We start from the raw sequence: 19075 nt of genomic DNA on the forward strand, positions 1-19075 counted from the left end.
ATTGCAAAATCTCCATTCCCACACCAGTCCAGGGGAAGGATACTGCAAAATCCCCATTCCCTCCCCACTCCTGGGGGAAGGTTATTGCAAAATCTCCATCCCACCCCACTCTGAGGCCAGCCAGAGGTGGTATTTGCCAGTTCTCTGAACTACTCAAAATTTCCGCTACTGGTTCTCCAGAACCTGTCAGATCTGCTGAATTTCACCCCTGGAACAGAGTAACAAACAAGATTGGGTTCAGCTGCAAGATTGCAAATTTCATACCACTGCGGTTTTTGACCGATTCAGGGATGAGCAGATAACAATTTACATGTATGGGTATAGCCCTTGTATTATCCCTAGCTGCACAGGGCTCACATAAAATTCATGGTACGATAAAGAGTAGAGCACAGACTGATGTAGCAAAGGTTGCACAGCTCCCTGAATTGAGTATGCTGAATTTGGATATTTAATAAAACATTTGAAAGTTCCTGGTTAAACTAAATTATAATTTAGAGTCAACTAGTACAAAAATTGCAAATTTCTTGTATTTCTGCAAAGGTATAAGAAGATTTATCACACAATAAATTTATCTGAAGTATAGTTTTCTCTAGTGTTAGGCTAGAAAAATAGGGCTGTGAATTCTAGTCCTGCCTTAGGCATGAAAGCCAAGTGGTGACCTTGGCCAGTCACTCTCTGTCAGTCCAACCCACTTCACAGGATTGTTGTTGTGGGGAAATAGAAGGAAAAAGTATTATTCAAGGACCCTCTAAAAGGATGCAAGTGACCAGCTGTCTGCAAGGAATATAAATCCTTCCATTTCCCACTATCCTGTCAGAGCTGAAGAAGCTTCTTGGATGAGAAGCGAAACATCTTCAAAAAGAAAAACAAGAAAGTCCAGTTGCCTGCTGGAAAAAGCACCTTTCGAAAAAGTATTATGCATGCATGTCATCTTGAGTGATTTATAAAAACAATAAAAACAGGATTAAAGAGCAGTAAATAAAGATACCTCTGCAGACCTGGATGAACTCACAGATACTGTAACATCATATGTCAGCTTCTGTGAAGACCTATGTGTACCTACAAGGAACTTGCGAATACACAGTAACAACAAACCTTGGTTTACACCTAAACTTAAGCAGCTATGACATTCCAAAGAGGAAGCCTACAGAAAAGGTGATAAAATGCTGTACAATCAGGCCAGAAATGCACTAACAAGGGAGATAAGAGCAGCAAAAAGAAGCTACTCTGAAAAGCTAAAGAATCAGTTTTCAGCAAATGAACCAGCAAACATGTGGAAAACTCTTAAAAATATCACCGGCTATGGCAAACCTCCTTCCCAGGCTGAAGGTAATCAACAACTGGCAGATGACCTGAATGAGTTTTACTGCAGGTTTGAAAGGAAACTACAGCCACCTATCTCCACAACCCCCATCTCAGACACACCAACAACAGCCAAGCCTCCTACAACTGACCCCATTTCATTGGGTTCACAACCCCTAGTGATCACAGAAAAGGAAGTGCAGGACCTATTTCACAGACAAAAGCCAGGAAAAGCTCCAGGCCCAGACAAGATAACTCCTTCTTGCTTAAAAGTCTGTGCTGACCAATTGGCCCCCATCTTCACCCATATTTTCAATAAATCACTAGAGATGTGTTATGTTCCTTCTTGCTTCAAACGCTCTACCATCATCCCAGTGCCGAAGAAGCCCACCATTAAGGAACTGAATGACTACAGACCAGTTGCTTTAACATCTGTAGTCATGAAAACCTTTGAAAGGCTAGTGCTTTCCTACCTGAAAACCATCACGGATCCGCTGTTAGACCCCTTGCAATTTGCATACCGAGCAAATAGATCAACAGATGATGCTGTTAATATGGCTCTGCACTACATCCTACAACATCTTGAGTCTCCAAAGACCTATGCAAGGGTCTAATTAGAACTGCAGAAAAAATAATTGCTACCAACTTGCCTTCCATCGAGGACCTGTATACTGCACGAATCAAGAAGAGGGCCGTGAAAATATTTGCAGATCCCTCGCATCCTGGACATAAACTGTTTCAACTCCTACCCTCAAAACGACGCTATAGAGCACTGCACACCAGAACAACTAGACACAAGAACAGTTTTTCCCCGAAGGTCATCACTCTGCTAAACAAATAATTCCCTCAACACTGTCAGACTATTTACTGAATCTGCACTACTATTAATCGTTTCATAGTTCCCATCGCCAATCTCTTTCCACTTATGACTGTATGACTATAACTTGTTGCTGGCAATCCTTATGATTTATATTGGTATATTGATCATCAATTGTGTTGTAAATGTTGTACCTTGATGAACGTATCTTTTCTTTTATGTACACTGAGAGCATATGCACCAAGACAAATTCCTTGTGTGTCCAATCACACTTGGCCAATAAAAAATTCTATTCTATTCTATTCTAAATAGGATTCTATTTCTTTCTTAATCAGCTTGTAGTACAGCTGCTTTTACCATTATGAAAAACATTCCATATAATTTTGGTATTCACATTGTGAGAAATGGACAAATAACGTATTGTACTACCAGATTCCATAGGTCTCAGAAGGATAGCAGGCCCTGAAAAAGCTACATGAACCAATGTTTATCAGAACTATTCGTAATCCTGCTGAGCTGTTGCTGTGAAATGTGATTTTCAAAGTACGTAGTTTTGAGATATATTTGGAATCAGAACGTTGACACTGTGAGAAATAGGGAAATGAAAGTAGCCGATGGATAGAGGTTTGAGATGTACACGGGTGTTTGCAGAGAGTGATGGTCAGTAAAAATGTAAGAAAGAACAGGGAAGTGAAACTGTGGAATGTGTATGTTAGTAAAAAAGAAGGTATAAGAAATGTGACTTGAGATGAGAATGATGTCCTTCACTCAATAGCAGTCCTGGTGTCATTGGACCCCATTGCAATGGTTTAATAATGTAAATTTTGTTGTGGAATTGCACTGCTATGCTGGCTAGTCATGTTCCAAATTGCTCATGAAATAAACCTCTGAATCTTAAAGTAAGATTTATTGCTTGTTGTATTACAAACTGCAAATGATTGGGCTATCCACTGCTTGTATAGTAGGGAGTTGGTTTCAGTTGAGAGACAGATAAAACATATTTTTATGAAGTGTCCTCCTTCATTTGGATATTGGTGCAACACCATCATATGAGACACAAATTAACATAGTTGAAAATTAAATTAAGAAAGCATGTCACCAAGTGAACTAACAGCAGCAAGTAGAATCCATTTTATTAATAGATCCCATGGGTGGTACACACACAATGCTACCCTGAGCTGAATGCTAAAGAAACAGAATTATTAATATTAAACTAACACGCACATGTTTGGGGTAAATGTCCCACCAGGGTGGTCTGACAAATAAGATATATGAAATGAAACAATCCTATATACAAATGACTCCCCTAAAGCAGAGAACAATAACATTTTGAACCCGGACTTGCAATTATTCTTTTCTTTCCAAGAATTGAAAGAACCATCACGATAAGAACCAAAGGTGGTAGACCAAAAATTTTTTCCTTTGGGGTGAGGTTTCATTTCTACTTAGAAATGTAAATGTTCTCTTACCATTTCTATTTAGAGATGTTTCATTTTAAAAGGTCAAAATTGTTCCTATATTCAATTTTGAGTTGGGACAGTTTTATGAATCGAATAAATAAACATGCTGCCATCCAAATTTTTGCAATCCATTTTAGTAGAACTAAGAATAATTTTTTCACAAGTTTCCTTTGGAGTAAACAAAAAGATTGTCTGTAGGCAGGTCAAAAAAGTTAGAATGGCAGCCTTCACTATCAATCTGTTGAAAAGCTTGCCTCCTCACTTTCAGACTATGTCCTTTATTGAGACTCCAAAGAATTATGAATACACTGTTGTATAACATGGCAAAAGTTAAATATTATAACCCATATAAAGAATATTACAAACTGAAAAGTCCTAGAGTAAAATAATTTAGAAGAGCCTAAAGGCTGGCAAAAGAGGTTGACTTCTGACATTCAGAAAGTTGGGCCAATATCTTAATACCAGTTCAATTGCCCATCACATAATATTATGACATCACATAATGCCGTATTCAACTCTATCAAATCTTGTTCCCAAAAAAGGAGAATGGAATTGGGGAATATCTATAAGTCCTTTAGCTTTTCAGTCAGAGAGATTGAAATATCAATTGATAGGTCAATTTTAAATCTTTCCTCCAGTTTCCATTCCAAAAAGTCAAGCTATTGCTTGGCTACATGCTTAATAGTCTAGTCCAGCTGCTGTGTAATGTGAAAATGTGACTAGAATAACTCTATGTCACCATATAGGAATATCCCCAGAAATTACAGTACTAAGTGTAGCCAAGTTTAGGAGTTACAGAGACAGGATTGTCTATTAGATGAGTATATTTGTGAATGAAATACGCATAATTCCCAAGAAAATAGTGTTTTGTCATATAAACCAAAGAGATGCAGGAAAATTTCCTAGCAAAATTGTAAAACTGAATTTGACAGAAAAAATCCTGTTGTTGTTTTTTTGACACTCAATGATTATGTGTTAATAAATAAAAACACAGGATGATTATATAAAAAAATAAAATATCAGATAACCTTAATTCATTTTGTGATTCTTAGAATGTAGAGAGAAAAAATGACGCAAAACAATGCAGAAGTATATGAATGTTTCAGAAAGAAGCTTTACCTATATTAATCTATTCAATGTTTATATCAATACAAATGCTGGAAAGAAAGATGTTTTGTTTTTAGGGAAAGCATATGATATTATTCTGGCGTCTCTGTCCATGTGCATTATTAAATAAATGATGCCAAACCTTTTTTAGCAGTCTAGAAAGGAAGCCTTATTGTCTCTTATCTATAGAGATTCTTAGTCATCCAGGTTCTGGTTGTCACAAAGGTACTTTTTCAAGAGGCAACTGGACTTTCTAGTTTTTCTCATCCAAGAAGCTTCTTGAACTCTGAGAAGTGAAACATCTTCAAAGAAAAACCAGAAAGTCCCATTGCCTCTTGAAAAAACACCTTAGGGACTTATTGACTCGTGTTTGTGACTGTGACAGATTTAGTAAGCAATGACTTATACTTTGATGTAGAACTATATTGGTGATTTGATTAAGTTTTTGTTATCATCCAATGCCACTGCAACCTCTTAAAGCCACAAACTTGTGCTTTACTAAAAAAATAGGAAGAAAGACACGCCTGTAAAAAGAGAATGATAAGACATTAAAGCTTTTGCAACCATTTCATATTAAATGTAAGCTAGTCAAATTTCCATCAAGCCAGGGATGAAATCTACTTACCTTCCTTACTGGCTCAGGAGTGCATGTGCCATGTGTGCGTCACATGCTCATGCAGACCTTCTGTGCATCCGCAAAACCTTCTGCACATGCGCAGAAGGTAAAATACATATTACTTCCAGGTTAAAACCAGGAAGTAATGACACCTGGGTGGGTGGGTGCAGCTTCGCTCCACCATTGTTACCGGATCGCCAAACTACCAGCCGTGATCGCTACCGAATCATGCGATCCAGTCCAATGTGGTAGCATTTCACCCCTGCATCAGGCCTCAGCTTTCTAAACATGTGGGGTCTACCCCATTGAAAGAATAAAGTCATCCATTATTCAAGCTTAACTTCTGGTGACTGCATGAATAAAACCATATTATTTTTCTTGGTAGCAGTAGGGAGGTGCTTTTTTCTTTTGAATTATTTTCTGAAATAGTTTTCAGCTCTGAAACATCTTGATAGTCTTCTACCCAAATACTAGCCAAGTCAGTGCCTGCCAAGTTTCTTTTGAGATTAAACAAGTAGAATAGAAGCTTCAACCAGCAATAGATATGATATGTGATAAATACATTATATAGTTTCCATAGTTACTAAAGAAAATGTGATCTATTAATAAGAACTCTGGAATTTCCCAGCTGTTGGGGACATTAGTTTTGTCTTATTTTGAATGACATTATCAAAGTCAATTTTTCCTACTCTTTTATCTGTTCCAAGATAATGAAATGTTGACATTAAAAGTTAGGTCTTTCCAGATGGCAGCTTCTCTCAGAATGGCTGGCAACTTTCATACATAATTAGAAATCTCTAGGTTATCATTACATAGCCCATACTTGCCCCCATTGACCATCTGGACAAAAAGGGAGTAATATAAGCTGAGGCATCAATTCGCTCTTGTAAATGGATTTGTAAGTCCTTTGATAGTATTGCTCTACTACCTGAAAAAACTGGTAAGCAGAATACCACACAAATGGTGGTGTGCACATTCATATGTGAGCAAGAAATACTCAGATTATCTCTCCCTATTTCCTGCTTAGTGAACCGATTTCTTTTTGATCAAATCATACCTTATACAAGATTTCTTAGTTAGAAATAGTGCAAGACAATCAAATTAGGTCCAGGACATTCTAGCTGTCAAGGGCTAACCAGCTGTGATTGATTAATAGTGGAATCCATCTAATAATGATGGGGAAAAAACCTCCTTCAACTACAGTTGTTTAGTATGTTTCTGTCACCAAAACGTGCTCAGCTGACAACCTTTATGAAACAGCCATCTGTTTCCAAGGATTAAAAATATTTTATCAAAATATTTATGACACATTTGTCCTGAAAGATGATATCTTCTCCTTTTTGATAGATTAATGGCTAAGGGGTAACTGCAAGAGCTAAGTGTAGAGAGGTAAAATAAAATCTAAGATTTATCTAATTCACAGGCAAGTGACATAGCCCATTGCCCAAATCCATTCATAACTGTCAGGGGGGATATTAAACTAACATCAACAGAACTGGAGCTGCTGTCATTTTAGGAACAGTTTTAAAGATTAGATTAACTCAGAAATAAGTAGAATTTAAAACAGTTAATTTGAGATTACAGCTTCTCCTTCCCCAATCTCTCAGATGTTACATTCCATTATTAGGGTTTCCTGGATCCAGTTTTCATAAAATAAAATTATTTTACAGGGCACTTAAAATGAGGACAGAATGTTAATTTTTGGAACATTAGCCTAGCTTTCAACAATACTGGGCTGCGTTTTATCCATATTTATTTGCAACGCAATATAAAAGAAAGTATACTATGAAACTACCAACATCCATGAGTTGTTAAAGGATTCAGTTATCATTAAACCAAGGTTGTCACAGTCTATTAATCAAAAGAAAATGTTGAGAAGTTTGACTCAAGGTAAGGAGAAAATTGTTGTTCTCATGGTGACTTTTTATTCTGTACCATCCAACAAGAAGTTGAAATGAAATAATGGAACGGATTTCGGAACTTTTGCCTACCAGCAAAATAACTTTCTGAAAACTGACGCCAGAAAAAGAAAGTTTGTGATAGAAATGAGCAGATCCAGCCAAAAGATGCAGAGAGAAAAAAATCAGCAAATATTTAGTTATACGTTAATAGCTCTTCGTGTTTTCCTAGCCTTTATGTAAAGTTAGGAAAAATATTCTCCAATTATATGAGAAATTAATCATATCAACTAGAGATCTTACTTAATACATGTAGGCTTCCTATGTTGCTTAGAACCATATTTCTTAAACTGGGTGCTCTTAAGTCTCTTCCCATTTTTAAAAATTATGGAAAACCTCACAAAAGCTTTTGTCTGCCTGAATCATCAATATTTACCATGTTAAATTTAAAATTGATGAATTCCTAGAACTACAGTGCTAAGCTCTTTAGATATTAAGATAAAACATTTTTCATGAAAATCTCCCCTTTTTAACAAATAAAAAATAATGAGAATAATATTTTAAGTTTTTGGAAATATTTTCAATATCTGGCAAATAATTGTGATTTCGTGAACTCCTGAAAGGGTTTTGGGGGACCCCAGGGATCCTTAAATTACACTTTGAGAAATACTGCCTTATAACATCAGTGATGCATGAAATGCTATGTGAAGAAAGTACTTATTAGAAGAGTCGTGAACACAAAGTCCAAACCAAATTTCAACACATGCTCTTTATTTTCCTGTCATGCATTTTCAGTCAACAAAGGAGACAGAATACCAAATAGGAAACCAAATTTGAGAAGACTAAATAAACGGACATGCCGACGTGATATTTGGATTTGAATGGCACTGATAAATTATGTTACTATTGGATTTCCTCTGTGAGATCAGGGAAGTCCAATTTCATAAATTAATCTTCAGTTTTTGGAGGAAAAAAAACCCACTAATTTAGTTTTTGCTAATCATTTCTATGTAAAAGAAATAAAGTCTGAAATAAAGTTTTTATATTCTTACGGTAAGAAACAGAATAAAACTTTTATTTCTTTTCATTTTTTTGGTAGTGTCTTCTCTTTATTGGGAAGGAAGCTTGATAAAATGAAAGCTTTCTAGATGGCTTCAGGAACAGGTAATTCCACCTGCAGACATATTGTATTTAATGTGTATGTAAACGATGATTGTTGCATTTTTCCTGATTGGCAACTATTATTATTTTTTCACAGTATCTCTGAATCATAAATATATAGTCAATGAAAACTACTGCAAAAATCATCAAACTGTACAATAATAGAAATTAAATTCATATTTCATTGTTAATTCATTGTATTGCAAATATTAAAAGTATATTAAAAGTTATTAATATATTGACTGATATTGTACAGTTACTTCTTTCAATTGACATACTGTGTTTTCCTGAAAATAAGACCCTGTCTTATATTTTTTGAACCCCAAAATAAGTGCAGGGAGATCTTATTATTTTGGGGCACATGGAGCGAGACGGGGATCTTCTTGCCGTCTTACCTGATTTCCAGCTCTGTCTCCCTAACCAGAGGAAATGGCGGGGACCGGCTACACATGTGTTTAAATATTTTTGGGGAGGGCTTATTTTCAGGGAAACATGGTAGCAAGAAGTGCAATTTATACTTTTATTTATTGTCTCCTTTCATCTATACAGCAAAGCAAGCATAGGTTGTAACACAAACTCTATTAGAAACAACACAATGATTGTAATACATTTTCTTTTGTCTCTTTGAGAACTGTTGAAAGTTTTTCTTTCAGGGATATGATTTGTTCTGTATAACAATACATTAATCAACATAGACTGGACCCAAGTCCATACTCCGATCATAAGAAACTTTCAAGCAATTTTAAAATTCACCTCTACGTGCAAGGTCAATTGAATGTACAGAGGACAAAAGTCCTATTTGTCAATTTCCTTAGAATTGCTTTGCAAAATCTTCTCACAGATGGATAGCAAAAGCACTGGAGTCAAAGAACAGGCATCAGAGTTATTTAACCATAGTGTCATCCAAACTTTTCCAATTGCAACAGAAATTATTTCACTTGAAACAAGCTTGGTCTGAAGAATATAGTTCATTCCTTCCTCTAATAATTGCAGCTACAATGCACAAGTCCACGATATTTGTTCTAATCTTGACATTTTGTGTTCAGAGTACTTAACATGCATGTTTGCATATGCAGTTACGCCTCTTTAAAAAGGTATTAAAACGCTGCTTACCAACGTATATAAATTTGAAAAACTATGCATAATAAAACACACAGTAAATCAAACAAATCCACACTAATCTCATATAATTAGTATTATATGAACTGTTTTAGGATCTGCCCTAATAATAGAACAATAATCAGCCTACCAAAAGCCTCACTTATATTTACCCTAACAAGCCTAAAAGCAAGTGGTTTGTGCATTATTTATTTATTTATGTTATTTTACTTATAGCCTGTCCAATTTCCAAACTGTTCTGAGAAGTTTACAACTAAAAATCTATTATTAAAAGATAAGTAGAATAGACTGAAAGCGCAAATTACAAAACAAACAAACAGATCAAAACCAAAACAAATCAAATCAAACCATTTTAAGACCAAAAACATGAAACAAACAAACCAATAAAGAAAGAAATAAACATTGGAGAGAGTGTGTTCTACACACTCTTTTCTGAAAGATTGAGAGAACAATCAGGTCTTCAAAAATTTCCTGAGTGACATAATAGTACACTTTCAAATGTACAATCCAACTGAGTGCTTGGCTAGAGTAGAATTTATTCATTTTATGCTCTCTCTCTCTCTCTCTCTCTCAAAGCATTTTAGAGGCAGAATATGCTGGTTTCATTTATTTGCACAAAGGCTTCAGTCAGTGACTTGACAGTAATTAATCCTGTTTACCTCCTCTTTTCCCAAATCCTCATTTCCCCTTCAGCTGACTTATGGTTTGAATATGCATGAGTTAATCATAATTATATAAAGTATAATTATATAATCATAAGTACATAAATCATAAATAAATAATTATGTGGGTCCGGAGCAATCAGTCTAATCAGTCATACTTCAGTCTAGACATTTTTGTACACTGTATAAGCATTGGCAGTACTTTTACTTTCAATACCCATTCTAGATGTTAAAACCTATCAGAGATTAAGTGTGAAATACCATTCCTCAATTGTTTTCCTTGTTGCTTACTATAACAAATTCAGATTAATGCACTTAAGGAGCTGATGAACTATTTTTCTTCTGCCAGATGCAGTAAACATTAGACCTAATAGAGATAGAAGCTCAAAATCCCCAAATGAGAGCTGGGTGAAGAAATAGTCTTTTTCAAGTCTGGCTTGATTCCTGATTATTTTATGGACATATTTTTATAGTTTCCCTAGCCAGAAATGTAAGTTTGCATTTACAAGCTACCAAAAGTCTATGGGAAAGGGGAGGCTATAATAAATTTAAATAATAAAATAATGAAATGGAGTGAAATGGAATGGAATGGCATGTTTTTATGAAGAGACTAACAGCCACTTAACAATAGCACTAGCACTTAGATTTATATACTGCTACATAGTGCTTTTACAGCCCTCTCTAAGCAGTTTAGGATAAAATGAGGACCCAGATTGCCCCCAACAATCTGGGTCCTCATTTTATTGACCTCGGAAGGATGGAAATCTGAGTCAATCTTGATCCGATGAGATCTGAACTGCTGAACTGAAGCCAACAGTCAGCTAAAGTAGCCTGCAGTGCTGTACTCTAACCATTGTGTCACCTTGGCTCTGTCTGAAAGCATTTTAGAGGCAGAATATGCTGATTTCATTTATTTGCACAAAGGCTTCAGTCAGTGACTTGACAGTAATTAATCCTGTTTACCTCCTCTTTTCCCAAATCCTCATTTCCCCTTCAGCTGACTTATGGTTTGAATATGCATGAGTTAATCATAATTATATAAAGTATAATTATATAATCATAAGTACATAAATCATAAATAAATAATTATGTGGGTCCGGAGCAATCAGTCTAATCAGTCATACTTCAGTCTAGACATTTTTGTACACTGTATAAGCATTGGCAGTACTTTTACTTTCAATACCCATTCTAGATGTTAAAACCTATCAGAGATTAAGTGTGAAATACCATTCCTCAATTGTTTTCCTTGTTGCTTACTATAACAAATTCAGATTAATGCACTTAAGGAGCTGATGAACTATTTTTCTTCTGCCAGATGCAGTAAACATTAGACCTAATAGAGATTGAAGCTCAAAATCCCCAAATGAGAGCTGGGTGAAGAAATAGTCTTTTTCAAGTCTGGCTTGATTCCTGATTATTTTATGGACATATTTTTATAGTTTCCCTAGCCAGAAATGTAAGTTTGCATTTACAAGCTACCAAAAGTCTATGGGAAAGGGGAGGCTATAATAAATTTAAATAATAAAATAATGGAATGGAGTGAAATGGAATGGAATGGCATGTTTTTATGAAGAGACTAACAGCCACTTAACAATAGCACTAGCACTTAGATTTATATACTGCTACATAGTGCTTTTACAGCCCTCTCTAAGCAGTTTAGGATAAAATGAGGACCCAGATTGCCCCCTACAATCTGGGTCCTCATTTTATTGACCTCGGAAGGATGGAAATCTGAGTCAATCTTGATCCGATGAGATCTGAACTGCTGAACTGAAGCCAACAGTCAGCTAAAGTAGCCTGCAGTGCTGTACTCTAACCATTGTGTCACCTTGGCTCTGTCTGAAATAATATAGGGTTTCTTGCCAGAGTAGGGGATTGGACAAGAAAACCTCTAAGATCCCTTCCAACTCTGTTATTCTGTTATATTCTACCTTCTGAAATGTTTCCCTGCCTTCCACTATAGGGTTACTTAAGTACTAATCAGCTCAGCTCAGCTCAATAAGTGTTGCACACATGAGACTATTTATTTATTTGACTTAAGAAATATAGACAGAGGACAAGAAAAGTATTCTTTTAAAAATAATAATCATCTGAGTGTTGAGAAGATATGTGAAGTGCCTAAAATATTGGGCTACACGAAGCTCTGAAGAGTACAAAGAGATTGGAGCATGAATAAATGTGTATTCATCACTGAAACCAAACATGTCATTTTGGGGAATTGGAAGGGCAACATCATGATTTTAGGAAAAGAGGCAGATACTTTAAGATGGTCTCAGCCCATGGGTCCTCCAAATTATATTTTCCCCTTTGAATCCAACTCTCTGCACAGTCCATATTACAGTGCATATCATTTGTGGAAGCAATTTTGTAAATTACAAAGACTACAGAAATGAGATATCAGTTAGTGAAGGAAAAATGACAGGTATTATATTAATTTTTTTTTTAAAAAAACTAGATCTTTCCTACATTATAGGGGTCTTTTCTGGGGGGCAGAAAATGCCATAACTTTGTAACAGTTCTGCATTAAAAGGATTTGATGCAGTACTGAATCCAGCTTGCTATTTTCTTGATGGAGGGCTCATTTGATTTCACTTTCTCCCTTCATCTTTTCCAAATTGAAGATAAGTGGATGTTCAGCTGCCTATGAAATTCAGACATTATTAACTCAGTCTGGCTCTGCTTAAGTTATTTCAATTTTAGGTAGGGTCTGCCATCTGCTTTCTTTATCCAATCTATGAATCTACAACTTTGGACAATGCAGTTTGTTTGTTCGTTCATTCATTTGTTCCTTCCTTCCTTCCTACCTACCTACCTTCATTGTACCACCCATCTCATTGTTCAAGGCAATTCTGGATGGGACTTTGGGTTCTTTTTATTAAGGAGCGATGGAACAAAATTTTATTTATTTATCTAACAAATTTACATGGCCATCCATCTCATTCATTGTGACTCTGGGTGATATACAATAAAACCATCAAAAACTACCACAGCTTTATAATATGACTACTTGCAGCAGATGACACTGGAATTAAAATCAAAGTTGGGCAACTCTCCCTCTGGAAATATATTTGGACATTTACAGTATAAATCTTCCAGTTGTTTTTCTTTTAAGAACTGCTTCAAAACATTCCTGAAAAGAAGCAAGGAACAATGAAAAATTGCCCTACATTCAAATAATTTCTTCATAAGTCTTTATATTAATTAAGTCATTATACTAGTGGCAAGTCTATGGACCATTTGGAATATTTTGAAGTATATTTTCTAACTTTTTTTGAGATTTATTTCTTTTGTTGAAATGCATTTTTTCCTCTTTTTTTCTCAAAATAAATACCTATTTTAGATTTTAAAAAGACCAATAAATAATATGCAATTATTGACTGACGTGTTCAAACAGAGATAATGGCGTTTGAAAGATCTGTTTGTCAAAATCTGCAACATGACAGGCATAACATAATTGAAGCCTGACGCCTGTTGCATATACATCGACATGGCACAAAAGGAGAAGACATTTTCTTGTGATACCAGATTTTGACTTCTGCCCATGTCCATAGGTATTTTTTATATCAAGAGTCATGAACAGATTGCTTGCAAAGCTATATGAGGCACAGTAGGAACTTGAGCTTTCCTTTTCAGAAGCTGAGATATTACTCTTTCATTTTTCTTTTATAATGTTTTAATCAACTTGCTTAGTTAGTAATTAATGTCTTAAGTTTTTCATAAATTTATGATCAGATAATTTTAGATATGACCATTTTTGTTGCTGAAAAATGAAATATTCTTATGCTGAATACCTTTAATTACTTACTGTTGTGGTCCGCCAACAACCTGTGAACCTGGCAGCGGAGTCGGACAGTGGCTGGGGAGTACAATGGGCCAGTTCTGGAGTCAGATGAGGGCCCAGATGAGGGCTTTGCATCAAAGGCAGAGACGGGGCCAGGGCTGTCTGGGAGCGAGTCTCTGTCCAGAGTCTCCAGAGACAGACATCAGAGAGGCAGAGGAACAGGAGGAGCCTGTTTCTAGTGCATGGATGAGAAGAGCTGCCAGAAGGCAAAAGCAGCTGAAGCAAAAAGGATGATTCGGGAGTAAGGCCAGAAGATGATTGATCACTCCCATAAGGTTTAAAAGAGCAGCAATGAGCCGTTGGGTTCTTTGTAGAAAAGCAACATTGATTCCATTGCTTCTTGTCAGCATCTCTTGAACTTTGTGGGGCTTTTGCCAAGAAAAGCCTTTGGCAGGTTGCCAAAGACATAAAAGGTTGGTGATAAGGCCGATGGACTGGTTATTAAGAATTTGTGGATTTGTTTTAATAAAATAAGTTTGTTCAGGACTGAATTGTGTTTGGTAATCACTATTTGGGCCTCAGTCACAACACTTACAATAATGTTACCTAGTTATGTGCAGTGTTGGGATTCTACCGGTTCAGACTGGTTTGGGCAAACTGTTAGCTCCAACTTTCAGACGTGAGTTAACCGGTTCTCTCTTTCTGTGAAGTGGGCCCACCCACCTCTCCAACCTTGCATTATACTCCTCTATAGTTCTGCTTCTGAAGCCCAGCCGATTCGGGTGGCAGAGTGGATTGCCGCTCCTCAGCTGTTTTCCTTGCTCTCAGCAAAATGGAAGTTCAATTTTCTGCAAACTGTGCACGTGCACGCAGCACACATCCGACGCGTGCGGCCAGCAAACCAGTTGTTAAAATGGTAGAATCCCACCACTGGTTATGTTACTTTGTAACATCAATTTCTTTTACAACAAATGCCATTTACTGGAGCTCAGATCAGCTAAATATACACACAGTCATTTTATGCTCTTAATATTTTCCTTTTTATTGCCATTTCCTATTTTTATTGGTTTATTGTCCAATGATAGATAGACGATAGGAAAAAGTTTCTGACAAGTTAGTTGAGCTTTTTTGTGGTTGTCACTAAAAAGAAAGAAAGAAAAGATTCTCAATGCAATTACCCTTATAGTAACTAGTTAATTGTTTGGGGGGGGGGGAGAGAACATAAACACCTTTTAAAGAAAAAGTCATTTTTTCTTATTTGATCATTAAGGTAAAAAATATCAAAAATTATTGAAAAGAATCGAACCTTTCTTTCTTTCGCTCAGTAATTTTAGCTCTGAATAGAGCCAGCTGATCTAATCTATTCTGAATATTCTTTTGTTTTTTTGTCTTCTTTCTCCCTGTTCAACTTAACCTCTCTTTTTTTACCTTATTACATTACCTACTGGATCATGAGCCCATCGATTGCAAAACAGAGTGCCATATACTATTACATAAATATAACTATTGTTCTATTTGCTGCCATATGTTGAGATATATAAGCGTTTAGCATCCCATAGCAGCAGAAAGTTCGCCAAGGAGTTTACCAATATGATTTCCCATGATTTTTCCAAGAGAACATCTGCTGTGGTTTAGATGATGGATATAAGTTCCTCAAGTGAAATTCCATTCTGAATGATTCTCTGGCTGAGAAGGATAGGCGGATCTCTTCTGTTCTATGTTGGCACTGATGGTTGCCAGTCAACGAGCTAGTAAGCTGGATGCCAGCTATAGTCCAGAGTTATATACACTCTGGCAGAATTTTTGGAAGCAGAAAAATCTTTTTACCAGTATCTTTAGCAGTAAGCCTAAGTATAGTCACAGGCTTGGCATAAGCTAAGACAAAGTGAGATGGAATTCAAAGCATGGCACAACAACGTAAACACTAGAAAGTTAAGGCTTGAAAAATTGCTCTCACACTTTCCTTTCAGGAACTGAAGCCATGCTGAGCTTCTACCAAATGCGTAACTGAAACCCATTACTCACTGAAGTCTTCCCTTCTTTCAGCTGACTTCATGGCTGATCTGTTTGACCTCTGTAGTTTTGTCTTTACTGCATGGAACTGACTGGGTGAATTTCAGAGTATCCCTCAGCCAGAGTGGACTTACTGATTTCAATACTGATGGAATTACTGCCTCCGGACTATTATCCCTAGAAGTCCCTTTGTTTTAGAGATCATACTTTGTGGGCATATGAAAGAAAAAAATGTTCCTTCTTCTTTTCAGTCAACAGAAAAGCTCCACTGGTTTGAAAAAGTCCTGTTGATGGAAGGTGCCCCTGATTTCTCAGGAGCAGTGGTGGGATTCAGCCAGTTCGCACCACTTCAGAAGAACCAGTTGTTAACTTTCTGAGCAGTTTGGTGAACTGGTTGTTGGAAGAAATCATTAGGGCAGAGAACCGGTTGTTAAATTATTTGAATCCCACCACTGCTCAGGAGGCTTTTGCTGGATCTACCCCATTCTCTGCTGTTTATGCTACTTCAATTATTACACTATTTATAATCAAGGCAATCCAATTTATTCCAGTGGCTCTGTATTTAGATTACATAAGGAGGAGTTACACCCACATATCAGATATTAACAATTAACAAAATGGCTCATATCATGACAAAATAATTTAAAATCAACAATTAATCTGAAGGTAATAAAACTATACAGTGGAACCCAACAATAAGAAATAAACCTAGAACAGGTAGCATAAAGTCCAGTCACTGTAAGGCACAACTAATCAGGATTACAGGTTTATTTATTTATTTATTTATTTATTCATTCATTCATTCATTCATTCATTCATTCATTCACATTTTTATACCACCCTTCTCCGAAGATGCAGGGCGGTGTACAGCAAGTAAAACGACAATAATCCCAAAACAATTTAAAATAGGTTAAGTACTAGTCAAGAACACTTATTGCTTACAGCCAGGGGTGAAATCCAGCAGGTTCTGACAGGTTCTGGAGAACCGATAGCGGAAATTTTGAGAACTGGCAAATACCACCTGGGGTGGGAATGGAGATTTTGCAATATCCTTCCCCCAGGAGTGGGGAGGGAATGGGGATTTTGCAGTATCCTTTCCCACTATGCCCACCAAGCCACATCATGCCCACCAAGCCACCCCCACAGAAACGATAGTTAAAAAAAATGGATTTCACCACTGCTTACACAAGAATCTAGTTAACTAACAGTCAGAACTAAATAAGATAAGTGTTATTCAAAAGAGGCTGGACCTAGATTGTTTGTGGGAACATAATGACTCCAGGCTGATTCCTCTCTTGACTTTACCTGCAGTTCTGCCCTTCCTCCTTCTACAGTCACTTGCTTTGGATTTTTTTTTCTTTTGTAGAAGATGAGGGAAGAGATCTCATAAACTTCCTGAGAAGAACATTCCACAGTGACACTTGGCAGACTTATAAAAGCCAGCTTTATCTGAGTATTATGGAATGGCATGAATCAAGATTATTGGAAGACATCAACCAACAAATGAATAGAGATTTCAAGCTGGTTGTCTTCAGTTCTATGTCAGAATGCTAATGAAATCTTTTGGTTTTGTTTTCTCTTCCATGAACATAGATCCAGATATTTGGCTGAAATATATTAGCCAAATTATATTATATTTATTTAAGCCCCCTGAAAGTTCTAATATGAACAAACTCCTGCAAATAATTGCTTTTCAGTAACATTACAGTCGAATTAAGTTGATGTGTTCAAGTTTATTAAATGAATAACAAATCCAAGGCAAAGGAATATATTTTAGTGATATTAAACTATATTTATTTTCAGAATAATGAATATGTAACTGTGTGTAATGGTACATTGCAGTCCTTTGCATTAATTATCCAAAGATTTATCTAAAGCTCTTTGGTGCTCAACTAAATCCCACCAGCATTTTTATATAATATAATCTTTGTTTGAAAACATCATCATGTACTTTAAAATAGTGATTTGCAATCTCCAGGATACCAAGTAAAGATCACTTTATATGTATTTGAAGAGGTTTTTCTTTTTGTGTGTGACTGAATGCTGATGACGAAGATAATGGCTTAAAATTCAGTTTTAGTGATGGATAGAAAATTTTTTTTTTTTTTAAAAGCCAGCATTATCATGGAGAAATGTAAGTAAAGCATGATTGCTTACTAAGGAGAGTCTACAACTCTTACAATTAAAGCTAAGATAATACAGTAAAGCCTCTGGTCATGAACACTTCTGGCCATGATCAAATTAGGTTCCAACCAAAAAATTCACAAAATTTTTGAATCTGGTCACGAACACATACTTGGGTGGCGATCAAATATGGCTGCGGCCAATTTCCCTTTCCATGCCATTTTTTTCTTGGTAAGTGCCAAATTTCAGGTGATGACCAAATCTGGTTGCGACCAAAGTTATGGAACAAATTATGGTCATGACAAGATGATTCTATTCGTTCCCATCACCAATCTCTTTCCACTTATGACTGTATGACTGTAACTTTGTTGCTGGCAATTCTTATGATTTATATTGATATATTGACCATCATTTGTGTTGTAAATGTTGTACCTTGATGAACGTATCTTTTCTTTTATGTACACTGAGAGCATATGCACCAAGACAAATTCCTTGTGTGTCCAATCACACTTGGCCAATAAAAAATTCTATTCTATTCTATTCTATTCTATTCTATTCTATTCTATTCTATTCTATTCTATTCTATTCTATTCTATTCTATTCTATTGTAGTTGGGTTGTGTTTTAAACAATATTAATGCTTTCATTGACCTTTTTTAAAAAAAATATAGAAATACTAAGATAAAAAACTAATATACCTAAAAAAACTACAAAAAAACAAATTAGAAGAGAAAAGGGGAAAAAGAAGAAAAACAAAAGGAAACAAGGAAAAGAGAGGGAGGGGGGAGAGGGAGACTTCCCTTTCATCAAGACAACTACAAACAATTTCAGTGATTTACAGTACCACTTTCTCTAACATTTCATCTTAAAATCTCCTAATCTCATATCTCATCTTTTATCTATTAGTAAATAATGAAACATCATCATTTAATCTTAATCAGCAAAGTCAATTAAAAGTTATAAAGATATATAGGTGCACTTCTCTATCTTGAACAAGTCAATTTCACATCGTTTCA

This window comes from Ahaetulla prasina, chromosome 1 (assembly GCF_028640845.1).
Source record: "Ahaetulla prasina isolate Xishuangbanna chromosome 1, ASM2864084v1, whole genome shotgun sequence".
NCBI classification, from domain to species: Eukaryota; Metazoa; Chordata; class Lepidosauria; order Squamata; family Colubridae; genus Ahaetulla; species Ahaetulla prasina.